Here is a 12,634-nt window from a genome sequence, read left to right as displayed (position 1 = left end):
TCCACCTAACCTGCTAAGGGCTAGTAGCTAATTGTTTCAACGTTAACTTATTAAGAGCTTATGGACAAATAAATTGTCTTTTTTCTGTAAATGTTTAGTTTGCCTAACCTGCAAAGGGCTAGCAACCACATGTTTAAATGTTAACTCACTAAGAGCTTATTTCCTAATGTTTTTATTCTTCTGTAAATGTTTAATTTTTCTATACAAATTTTTGTCTTTCTATTTGTAACATGTAACATGTAACTTGCAATATCTTGGAGCTTTTCTCCCTGGGCCTCCACTGAAAACGGGCTCTTTATGGCCCAGTGGACTTCCCCGGTCATCAAACTTAAATAAATAAATTAAATACATAAACTCACTCCCTCCATTACAGCTCTCTTAACTGTCTACCTTTAACTACAAATGGGTGTGGCTTGAGCCTTTAAAAAATAAAGTTATCACCTTACAGTTCAAATATTCATATCTCTGGAATCATAAGTTTTACTAGAAAACTGTAAATCATTCATGATAAATTAGGCTTTACAGTGGTGCCATTCATTCAGTTTGATGCCTTAAACTGGATTTTATAAGCCAAAATAGTGGCAGCGAATATTAACGTTGCAATGTTGTAAAAACAGCTTGTGATATCTCAGTAACTATTTAAGCAAGACACATACTGCTGGCAGGATTTTCTTCATACAGCTGAAAGCTTTCATATGAGACTATGTAATTATGTCTGTGTTATCTGAATGTTGAGATATTTAGAGAAATATGAACATTTTTGCAATACAAATAAACAGTATACACATAATATTCAATATCTCTTTAGCTGCATTAGATAGAGGTCAAATGTAAATACAATTGTGTTTGCCATCACCCATGGTTTAAAATGAAATCTTCTGATACCTCGTATGTAGCATGGTTTTGGAATTATTAATGCAAATATGAACAAACAATATTTGACACCTAAAGGTGTCAGTAGGAGTTAACTGCAGAAATGCCTGGAGGCTCACTCAGCTGTAATGACTTAAGCTTTTCTAACTTTCAATAGTACCAGCATGGGGGAAGAGTGCCAAAAGCCTTGAACAGATCAAGATAAGCAGCGTGTCCATAGCTTCTGAAACCTTTTCAAAAATGTTTACTAGTTACATGGGACAGGACCTACCCTTCATATAACCAGACTGAGTGGGGTGTAGATCAGTTATGTTGCCTATGTCTACATAAATGAGTTCTGCGATAATATGTTCTGTGGCTTTGCATAAAAGGTTTATGAGGCTGAAGGGCCTGTAATTACCTGGGTCTGTAAAGGAGCCATCCTTGTGCAAAAGAGTGACAGTGGCTGTTCTCAAGACATCGGGGACAGACCCTGTGGATAGGCTGAAGTTAACATTTTAAGCAGAGACTCAGATAGTTCATACTTAGCACTGATGAGAATGCAGTCTGATATGTATTTCCTAACTTTTCTTTAACAGGTAAATAAAAAATATTTGGAATCTGAAACACACAAATCTTGTTTGAAACAGCATTAACAACTGAAATGCTACAAGAATAAGTGTTTATTTTGGCAAAAAAGTGATATTCAGTCCTTTGCACTGACTATGGGGATAGTATGCCCTGGAAAATCTCAGACTTTTTTTTCCACAAAAAAATGTCCCATTTCTGGTATTTGAAAAGGCAGCCCTACATATTTTCTCGCCATGCCATTTGCAACCATGAATCTATCTAGGTTTTCATCCTGACCTCCTTTACACACATGGCTGACCACGTTCTTTTGTGGTATACACCGTGGTGATTTTTTAAGTTAATTCAAAAATATTCCATGAGTGAGCTACCTTTCTTCCTCCTACTGCCTCCATTTGTGTCTCACTATGTTCCCTGATGAATCTCTCCTCCTCCTCTTCTTCTTCCTCCTCCTTTAGCCTTACTGCTTTGTGAGGTCAAAGGTTCATAGGTTCTTTCTAGGCTATTAATCTGTGAGGGTCCCCAGAAGCCTACCCATGCATTCCCAAGAATTTTTTTAGCCATTGTATTTTAAGTATTTGCATTTTAAGTATGAATAACACATAGTCTTGTATTTTTAAGTACTCCTACATAGCCATGAATCTACTCCTACATAGCCTAACTTTTGTGTCTAGCCTCAAAAGCACCCAAGCTAGTCCACTATTAACCCCTCTTGTACTGCACCCTTGTAGTTCTTCTAGAATGACCTGACAGCATGGATATGCACTTTCCAAATTTCTCCATCTCCAGGCTTGTGGATTATGGGCATCCTTAGGCAATGTAGCAATTGTATCATATTCACTGGCAACCAACTAATCCTTAGAATAACCGATACAGTGTACAACATGTAATTACACAATGTCATTGGAGGCAAGACTATCGCGTGCAAACATTCAAAATAACAATCAGGTTGTCAGTAACATACATACACGCGCACACACACACACACACACACACACACACACACACACACACACACACACACACACACACACACACACACACACACTATACCACCACACATAGTTTACACCTGACACATAGTCTGACATATGCTGTGGCACTAAAAAACAATCTTCCTAAACCCCAATGACCTCCCAGATACTTGACCCACATCAGTTATCATCCTTTCCCATGTACTGTCCTCTCTGGTCAGCTCTGGTTTGAAATAAAAATCAATGCTGTAGCCCCAGCAAACCCTGTAACAGTTAGAAACTGTTCTAAGGCAAACTACCTATTATTAACTGATTACCTGATAACATTTCAAGCCTCTCCAAACCCAGAGATCAAAGCTGCCTATGCAAAGCAGTGCACAGAAACTCTGTACAATCATGTTAATAGAGGCATAGAGATGCCCAGAACAAATTAAAAAAACAACAACCCACCCGGGTGGAAACCAAAGGTAAACAGATTGTACAACAAATGGGAAAAAGTCATAGCTAAAATTAGGAACTGCAACACCCAGAACAATAAAAACTCTCTCATCAGGCTAAACAAATAACTAAGAGGACAAATTAAGTCTAGCAAACCCAAATTTGAGGTAAAGATAGCCTTCCAGGCCAAGGACAACCACAAGGCCTTCTTTAGATATGTCTGAAACTTCAAAGGCGGTACACAACAGTTCACAGAAATGCTTGTAAATTGAGCAAGATATAGCAAATCTGCTGGCCAATAAATTCAGCTCCAGTTTTACCCCCTTCCCTCCCGGCTGTCCCTAAGTAATACTATCAAACATGACCCCCCCCCCAACTATCGCTAGAGTTAAGGTCCTAAATGTGTTCTCTAAGGCTAAGAACAGGAGCATAAATTTATCCTTGCAAGTGATTTTACACCTAGTATAAAATTTTATTTTCACTATTTGGATGATTTAGTCATCTTATGGAAGGGTGATGAAACCCAATTTAATATTTTTATGGATTATATAAATTGCACCACCGAGTACTTGCAGTTTACTAAGGAATTTAGTTTAACACGGATTTCCTTCTTAGATGTTAGTTTGGAAAAGGACGTTACCAATGGAAGGTATATATCTAAGATTTACAGGAAAAAGATGTATTCAAATAGTTTTTTGCATTTCTCCAGCTCACACCTGATATACCAGAAAAGATCGGTAGTTAAGGGGCAACTTGTTAGAGTTGCTAGGATGACAACCTTGGATGAGCATTTTGAACATGAATGTGACTTATTGCACACTATGTTTATAAGGAGAGGGTATCCTAATAAAACGTTGAGTGAATTAAGGAATGAAGTAGTATCAAAAAGAATGAGAGGTTACTTCTGTCCCATTTTGGGATATATGGGGGCACCGGGTATTGCCCAAGTTCAGGAGAATCCAGAAGTTTTAGTCAGAGGGACAGTTGAACCAAACACTGGATTAATTGGTGTGGTCCAGTTTATTACCCAGTTTAGTTCGGACCATATGGCGATATGCTTAATAATATACAAAAATTGGCCAATTCTGATGGAGGAAGGACAACTGAGGGACAACTTAGGAGTATCCCCTAAACTAGTGTTTATAAGGGGAATTAACTTTAAGAGCATGTTAGAAAATTTGAATAAAACCACAGGAGAGGGAAGGTGGCCTAATGGTTAAGGTCTTTGCCTTACAAACACAAGGTGCTGGGTTTGAGTCTCACAAGGTATAATTGGCTAGGCTTAAAATGGCTCACGAGGGCAGTTAGCCTAGTACTAGTCTATGAACCTATGAGATAGGGACCCTTGCATAAAAAGATGTGGTAGATGTCCATGGTGCTCCAAAGTACAGCTTGGTAGATCCTTTAAGGTTGGGGGGCAGGAATTTAATATTAGATATACGTTTGACTGCAATAGTAAAACAGTAGTATATATATTTAATTGCCAATTATGTAACGGATTCTATGTGGGAAAGACGGACTGCAGACTGAGAGATAGGCTCTACGAGCATGAATATGCTATTAGGAAAGGACAGCCAACGAATGCTTTGGCCAAGCATATAGTTTTAAATATATGGCTATAGATAGAGTGAGTGTAGGACCCAGGGGAGGACCTCTGAAATTATTGCTGGAGAAAAAAGAGCTTTTATGACAATTAAGGCTCGATGCCTTTAAATGGCCGGGCCTTAATGAAATGTGTTCTATTTCCTGCTTATTGAAAATGAAAGCCTTAGAGAGGTAAACAATGTGTAAACATATGTTATTTTTAAATTTCTGTAATAATATTTGTATTTATTTTTTTTTTATTTTCTTGTTTTTTTCTATTTGAAAAAAGGTCTCTACAATTTTATGCATTTTAATGTTTTGGTGGTTTCTTTAAAAGCATGGGGGGATGTGATAGGTTGATTGATTCTTTAAAATGCTTCTTTAATTATGTATATAAGGAGTGTTGTTTAAAATGATTGTTATATCTGAAGAAGTTCACTTGCTGGACGAAAGCGCTAATAAAGTCTTTTAACCAAGAATATTTGGACTACAAGTTCTCTTTCTGGATTGCTACATGTGATTTTTGGGCTGACCAGTTTCCTTAGCCACATTTCAGCATTTTTCAACAGCTTGTGGACGTCTTGTTGGAAACAAGCTTTTTGGTTTGTGATTACCTGTGAAGGGCTTAGTCCTGTAGTACTGTATGGAGTAGCCTGATGTAACACTACAGCTCTCTGAGGAAGAGGTTGCCCCAGGATCTTCTCAGCTGTTTGGACTGCTCTCTCAGCTTCAGATTTTTTTTGAGGATAGTATGAGTAAAGCCATAGCCATCTGCAATCTGTTGGAATTCTATCAAGGTGAACTCTCTGTAACCAGTCTGATGAATATTCCATAGCTTGTGAACATTGTCTTGAGCCTGGTTATTACTTTTTAGCAAGTAATAGTTGGTGCAGGCATTATTTCTCTGTCATGAGAACAATAGTCCATTCTGAGATACCTTTTGCCTTCAAACTCACAAAAGGCAGCAGCTACTTTTTTTGCCAAGAACCTTGTGGTAAGGGTGTCAGCATTTGTGGCTCTGTTCTCTGAGATGGTTTAAGAATGATACAACATTGACACTTTGACACATGCTTTGCAATGTCTTTATTTATGTCTGGCCATCATACTGACATTTTGCTTCTTTCTTGTGAGACCTTGATGCCCCTTATGTATTTGACAGCACTTTAGCACACTGTGAGAAAAGGTATGAACTACTACTACTCTGTCTTAATACAGCAATAAACCATCATCACTGATAGTTGCACTCTGACTGTATAGTACTTATATATAAGCTGTTTTGTTTTTGTCCATCAATTTGACTACCCAGTCTCAGATTGCAGAACAGTTTGAATCCCATGGTAATTTCTGGAAGCTTGTTTTCATTGGTTCATAGGTGGGTACTAGTCTAATGGCCCTGGAGCCTTTACAAGTCTAGCCCATAGGATTATCCTGGCATCGTGCCACCCGACCTTAGTTCCCAGTGCCTCTCTCAAGCAGAGCCACTGGAGTGATCCCCAGGGTGAAATTTCTTTTTCCCATCCACTCATCAAGATTTCTTTTGAAGAGGGCCAGTGAGACACTCCGCTTGACATGTATGGGAAGTGTATTCCATAGCATGGGCAGTCTCTGGGTTATGAACCTGTCCCTCCAGCTTGTTCTGTTGATTGTAATAATGAGGTTGAAGCCTCTGGAACATGTAGTGTGGAGTGATTGGGATTTTTTTAAATGTAGCATTTCTAACAGAGCTGGGTCAGACATGGCTTTGTAAGTCAAGCTGAGATCGCCTCTAAGTAGGCGATATGAGACAGAATAGTTGGAGTTTTTTAAGTCTGTCCATATAGGAAAGTGTTTAAGGCCTAGAATCCTCTTTGTGAGGTATTTTTGTGCCTCTCCAGTTGTTGAAGGTGTCTAGTGAGGTACATACCAAATGGGGCATTGTACTCGATGATCAGCCTAATGAGGGAAGAGTAGAGGGAGACAATGACCTCTTTCTTCCTGGATGCAAAACCCTTAGTAATGAGATGTGTCACATAGCAGGACTTTCTAACCACAGTGGCAATGTGGTGGTCAAAAGAGAGGTTGCTGTCAACCTGTGTTCCGAGATCTGTTATGACACCTTCTGTGTTCAGTGGACTACCATTGATGTGGTAATTCATGGGAACTGGGTTTTTCCAAAAGGGGATGACAACAAATTTTTTGGCATTGATCTGTATCTGACAGCTGTCGGTTATGTACAGGATTTCTGGATAATATGCCTGCTCTGAGTAGCGTTTTCCAGGCACGCAGATTGCTCTGATATTGAACCTTGTCCATCTCATTAACAGTTTTTGACATTTAGATGGTACTCTGCCAAGACTGAAGGGAAATGATTGGTGGAACCAATGGCTTCTGCTTCATTTGGAGTTGGAAAGCCTCTAGTCCTAGTAGTTATCTGGAGAATCTTTTACATACCCACACACTTACAAGGCATAGCTTCTCAAAATGTACATTTCTCTGTTCAACATCAGTTGATATTCTGCAGCAATAATCAACAGGGGTGAACACTTGCTCATTCATTTGGAGTAAAAACACACTTCGGCTTACCCTAGAGTCAATTAAACCACAAACTGAAAACTGAAAACAACTGAAGTAAAAAACCACAAACTAGCGACCCAAAGAAGAAGCAAAACAGTGTTTATTCCTCTGACATCTCGGCTGATGCCTTCACGGGAGAATACTGAACAAACTTCACACTCCATATTTATAATACTTTTACTCAATCAATTATCCAATAATCCTATTATTTAATTACTTACAAAATTATTTAAACTAAAACTCTCCAATTAAAATCTACATTCATTCCTTGTGGTACCAAACTGCTTTGTATACTTCTTTATATAGTAAAGCATTTTTAATATTTTTGTACAAATAATTATTTACAACTTTCTCTAATATTGTGCCTACTAACCCATGAGACTGACTCTGATGTTCATAATAAAAATGCTCTGCTACTGAACTAGACATTTTAACATTTCAGGGTGGCACAGTGGTGCAGTGGTTAATGCTGTCACCTTACAGCAAGAGGTTCTCCAGTTCGATTCTCGGCTGGGGTGCCTTCTGTGTGGAGTTTGCATGTTCTCCCTGCATTCGCGTGGGTTTCCTCCGGGTACTCCGGTTTCCTCCCACATTCTAAAAACATGCATCTGGAGCATTTCTCCCTGGGCCTCCACTGAAAACAGGATCTGTGGAACCTAGTCGGACTTTCCCGGTCAACAAATGTAAAATAAATAAATACATTTTCAATGTCTATAATGTGTTCAAGCAATCTAACTTTAAAAGGCCTTTTCGTTTCCCCAGTATAAAACTTATTACAAGGGCATTTAAGTGCAAATATAATGCCCACTATATCACATCTGAAATTTGCTTTTCCATTAAATTTTATACCATTTATATTATCAAACCCTGCAACTATATGCTTACATGCTTTACATTTACAGCAGATTTCAGTACCAACTGTTCTTAGTGCATCATAAAATTTAATTTCTGGTTTAATCAACCTACCTTTAACTAAACAACTTTTAATATTTCTCCCTACTATATAAGAGAAATTTAAATTACCTGGTAACCAATCTCTAGCTTCCTTGGATTTTTTTAAAAAATTCCAATAATATTTCACCATAGCTATGACTTTATCACTAAAAACACTATATAATGTGATGAAATAAATCTCTGAATTATTTTTTCTTTTATTACTATCATAACTTATTATATCTCTATCTCTTTTACATTCTTGTGTATTAATCTGATTAGTTTTATAATAAGCCCTATCTATTATTTGCTTGCTATACCCTCTAGAGTAGAACATGTTATACATTCTATAAATTTCCTGTCTTAATTCTTCTGTATCATTACATAATCTATGCAACCTAGTAAACTCTTCAATAGGGAGTGCTTCTATAGTATGGGGGGGTGGCAACTAGTAGCCTTAAGGTACTTAACTTGATCTTCAAATTTTCTATGTATCTTAGTATGTAGATATCCCTTAGCTACATCTACCTCTACATCCAAGAATGATACTGTTTTTTTTCAATTTGTATACCTTCAAATTTGAGGTTAAATTAGAAATTAGAATTTAGAATTAGAAATTAGAAAGAAAGTACCCTGGACTGGATATTTACTAATAACCCTCATCAAACGTACAAAGTAGGAACCCTCCCTGATGACCTAAGTGACCACACCCTCACCTATATTATTAGATATAAAACTAACCTAGCTTACCCTAACACTGCCAGATGTGTACGCAACAGTAAGAAATTTAATCCTGAACTCTTCCAGACAGAACTGTTCCAATGTAACTGGTCACCACTAAAATCTCTCCCACTAGATGAAGCAGTAGCCTATTTCAATACCACATTCTTAGCCATCCTGAATCACCATGCCCCAGCACGCTCTGTTAGATGTAAAACCAAACCAGCCCCCTGGCTCTCTAATGACACTAGGCAAAAAATTCTTCTGAGAAACAAATCCTGGACAAAATGGCGAATGACTAAGAATCCATTAGATCACCAAACCTTTAGGCAACTTAGAAACAGTACTAAAAAAGCCATAGTACTAGACAAAAAAAACCTTCTACCACCAAGCACAGCAGACTTATCATAATAAACCACAAACGTTTTGGAACAGCATTAACAAACTTCTTTACCCAGCACAATCCATCACTCCCAACCCACTAGGCTCCAACCCCGACAATCCCGCTCACACTGCCAATGCCTTTAATTCCTTCTTTACCAATGCCATCCAATCTCTTGCCAGCCACCTATCTCCTGACACCTCTAATATTCCTACTTCATTTTCAATCACTCCCCCTTCATTTTAGTTACAACCTGTCTCTCCTTCCACTATATGCTCCCTTCTCCTTAAACTAAAACCTTCCACCCCCTCAGCTGACCAACTCCCAGCAGAATACCTTCAAAAAGGTGCTAAAGCCATTGCCTACCCCATATCCAGTCTGATCAATAGAACAATAAACAAAGGAAATATCCCATCCATCTAGAAAATCTCTCACATTATTCCATTACACAAAGGTGGTAATTCTTATGACTTCTCTAACTACCGTCCTATAGCTCTGCTATCTTCTTTGGCAAAAATCATGGAAAAGTGTATCCATAAACAACTGCTTAATCACCTTCTCCAAAACGACTTACTTGCCAACTGTCAACACGGCTTTAGACCATATCACAGTATCACCATTGCCCTGTTATCATTCACAGATTGTATTAACAAAAACCGTAACAAAAGTATTCTTTCCTCTACAGTATTCCTTAATTTATCCAAAGCTTTTGACATGGTTAATCACTAACTCCTCTTATATATAATGAAATCTCTATCACTTGTTCCCTTAGCCATTAATTGGTTCAAATCTTACCTTGAAAACAGACAGCAGGCAGTACTCTGGCACAACAACCTTTCTAATCTCCTTCCCATCTCCCTTGGTGTCCCTCAGGGCTCCATATTAGGTCTGCTGCTACTTTCCATTTACATTAATGATCTTCAGTTAGCAATTCCACATACTACATGCATTCAATATGCGGATGACTCTACTATCATCTGCTCAGCTACTTCTCAAACTGAATTACAAACCCTTACCCAGATAGCATTTAATACAGTTGAACAATGGTTCACACACCGTTGCCTCCTCCTAAACCCAAAAAAAATAAAATGCTAATCTTCTCACCAACCCATAAGTCCACACCCACACATTTCACACTCATATCTAACAATGGTACTCTTATTTCTCCCGACCCAAGTACTAAACACCTAGGAATAACAATTGACAATAACCTCAACTTTGACATGCATATTAACAATACTATAAAAACAGTCAACAAGAAACTGGGATCCCTCTATAGAATCAAACCCTTTCTTACAACAGTAGCTAGGGCTGCTATAGCTAGAACTCACCTAATCTCTACTCTACTCTATGCCTCACCCATTTATACAAATCTTTCTAAAAACAACCTCAACAAACTAGCAGTATCCTTTAACAATATTGCCAGATTTGTTACTGCCTCTCCTTTCAGAACTCATCACTGCCTTAATCTAAAACAACTTGGCTGGCTAGAGTTTCTACACCATCTACAATTTCTCCAGCTTACTATAGCCCACAAAACCCTCTATCAACCCTCAAATACTCCAATACTCTCAAGTCTCTTCACCCCCTACAGTAATCCTATAAACTTACGCTCATCCAACAAACTTCTTTTTAACACTTGCAGATACAACAACTCAGCAGGTGATACCCTGTTCTCTAATACTGTTGAAAAGCTATGGAATTTGCTACCTACTGATCTCACTTCTCTGTCTTCTCTTACACTATTTAAAAAGAAACTCAAATTATATCTCAATACACACTGGTTATGTTCCTGTACTAATCCAGATTAACTTTCCTATGTCTCATTAATAACAACCATTCATCTTTATGTATGTATACCTCCTTACGGTCCTTGCGAAGTGCAGTTGTAGTATTGAAGTTAGTATTGTTATAAGAATGTTTATCTATTGCTATTATTTAAGTTAGTATTGTTATAAGAATGTGTATCTATTGCTATTACAAAAAAAAAAAGTTTTTCTTTTTTATTTCCTAACTGCTACTACTTTCTATATTTCAGTTTGTATGTATCTTTACTGTACTTCTTTTTACATTGTATTTTTGCATATGTCTTGGAGCTTTTCTCTCCAGGCCTCTACTGAAAATGGACATATATCTAGTTAGACTAGCCCGGTCAACAAATGTAAAATAAAATAAATAAATCTATTATTTTGCAACTCTGATATAAACTCATCAAATGTTGTTTCCCCTACTTCACACAAGAAAATCAAGTCATCTATAAACTTACTATAATTTTTTAACATATTTTTGGAAAAATTAAGTTCTGTAAATATATTCTTGTTTGAACAAACCCATACTTAAGTTGGCATATGAGGGGGCAATGCTGCCCCCATTGCTGTACCCTGCTTTTGTCGAAACAACTCTCCTCTAAATTCAGAAAAAGTTTTTTGTGAGACAAAAATATAATATTTCCACTATATATTCAGTTGCTGGACCTTTCCCTAAGAAAAATCTCACTGCTTCTAGGCCAAATTCATGATAAATATTTGTATATAAACTCTTTACATCAAGAGTAATCCAATACATCTGATCGTTCCAGCCTATGGTCTATGTTTTATACAAAAAATTAGATACATCCTTCACATAAGCTGGTAACAATAATACCTTAGGTAACATTAATCCTTGTAAAAGGCATCCAGTATTATGCAGGAAATAATTACTTCCAGAAATAATAGGGCGCCCTGGTGGATTAACAATACTTTTATGAATTTTTGGTACACAATAAAAATATGCCATACTAGTATTATAATGACAAAACTTCTTTTTAACATCTTCTTCAGTCAGGTACCCTAACCTGATACCCTTGTGTAACAATTGTTCATACTCAGAAATAACCAGTTCATATATATCCCCCTGAACTTTTTCATATACTGTCACATCATTCGGGTGATTATAGCACATTTCTAAATATTGGGAAATATGTAACAGAACTAATTTGTTACCTTTATTTGCAGGTTTGCATATCAAATCTGCATTTCTTCCTAATGCTTGCAGTGCTAAGCACTCATTTTTGGTCAAATTATAATTAATATTCATACTTTTTTTAAATCCAACAAATTCTTGTTCAACAGAATAATTTAACATATTTTGAAACTACATAATTTCCATACAATTAAACACAGGTATAAATTTACTTTTTGTTTCTATACTACTTGTATCAAATAGGTAATATGCATAGTAACATCATCAGATACACAAGAAAAAAACTGTCATTACTGATAAAAGAGACTTTTTCATCACCATCATCATTCATAAAAGAAACATTTTCATCAGAAATCTGAGGTACAACTTCTAAATTGTGCCTAAACATGTACTTCGATTGTAATTTCCTAATGAACTTGAACATATCACATTTCAAATCATGTAGCCTCGGTGGTACTGTAGGAATGAATTTCAGGCCGCATTCTAATACGGCCTGTTCATACATATTTAAACTATAGCCAGACAAATTTACCACATAGGAGTCCACTTTACTATCTACTCCTTTTGTTCTTATGTTGCCATTGCTGTTATTGTTGTTGGGGTTGTTGCTGATACTGGTGGTTAAACTGTCCTTCTCGCTGCCGTTTCT

Source organism: Protopterus annectens, chromosome 6.part0 (assembly GCF_019279795.1).
Source record: "Protopterus annectens isolate FY-2018-M chromosome 6.part0, PAN1.0, whole genome shotgun sequence".
NCBI lineage: Eukaryota > Metazoa > Chordata > Ceratodontiformes > Protopteridae > Protopterus > Protopterus annectens.
This window is presented reverse-complemented; position numbering follows the sequence as displayed.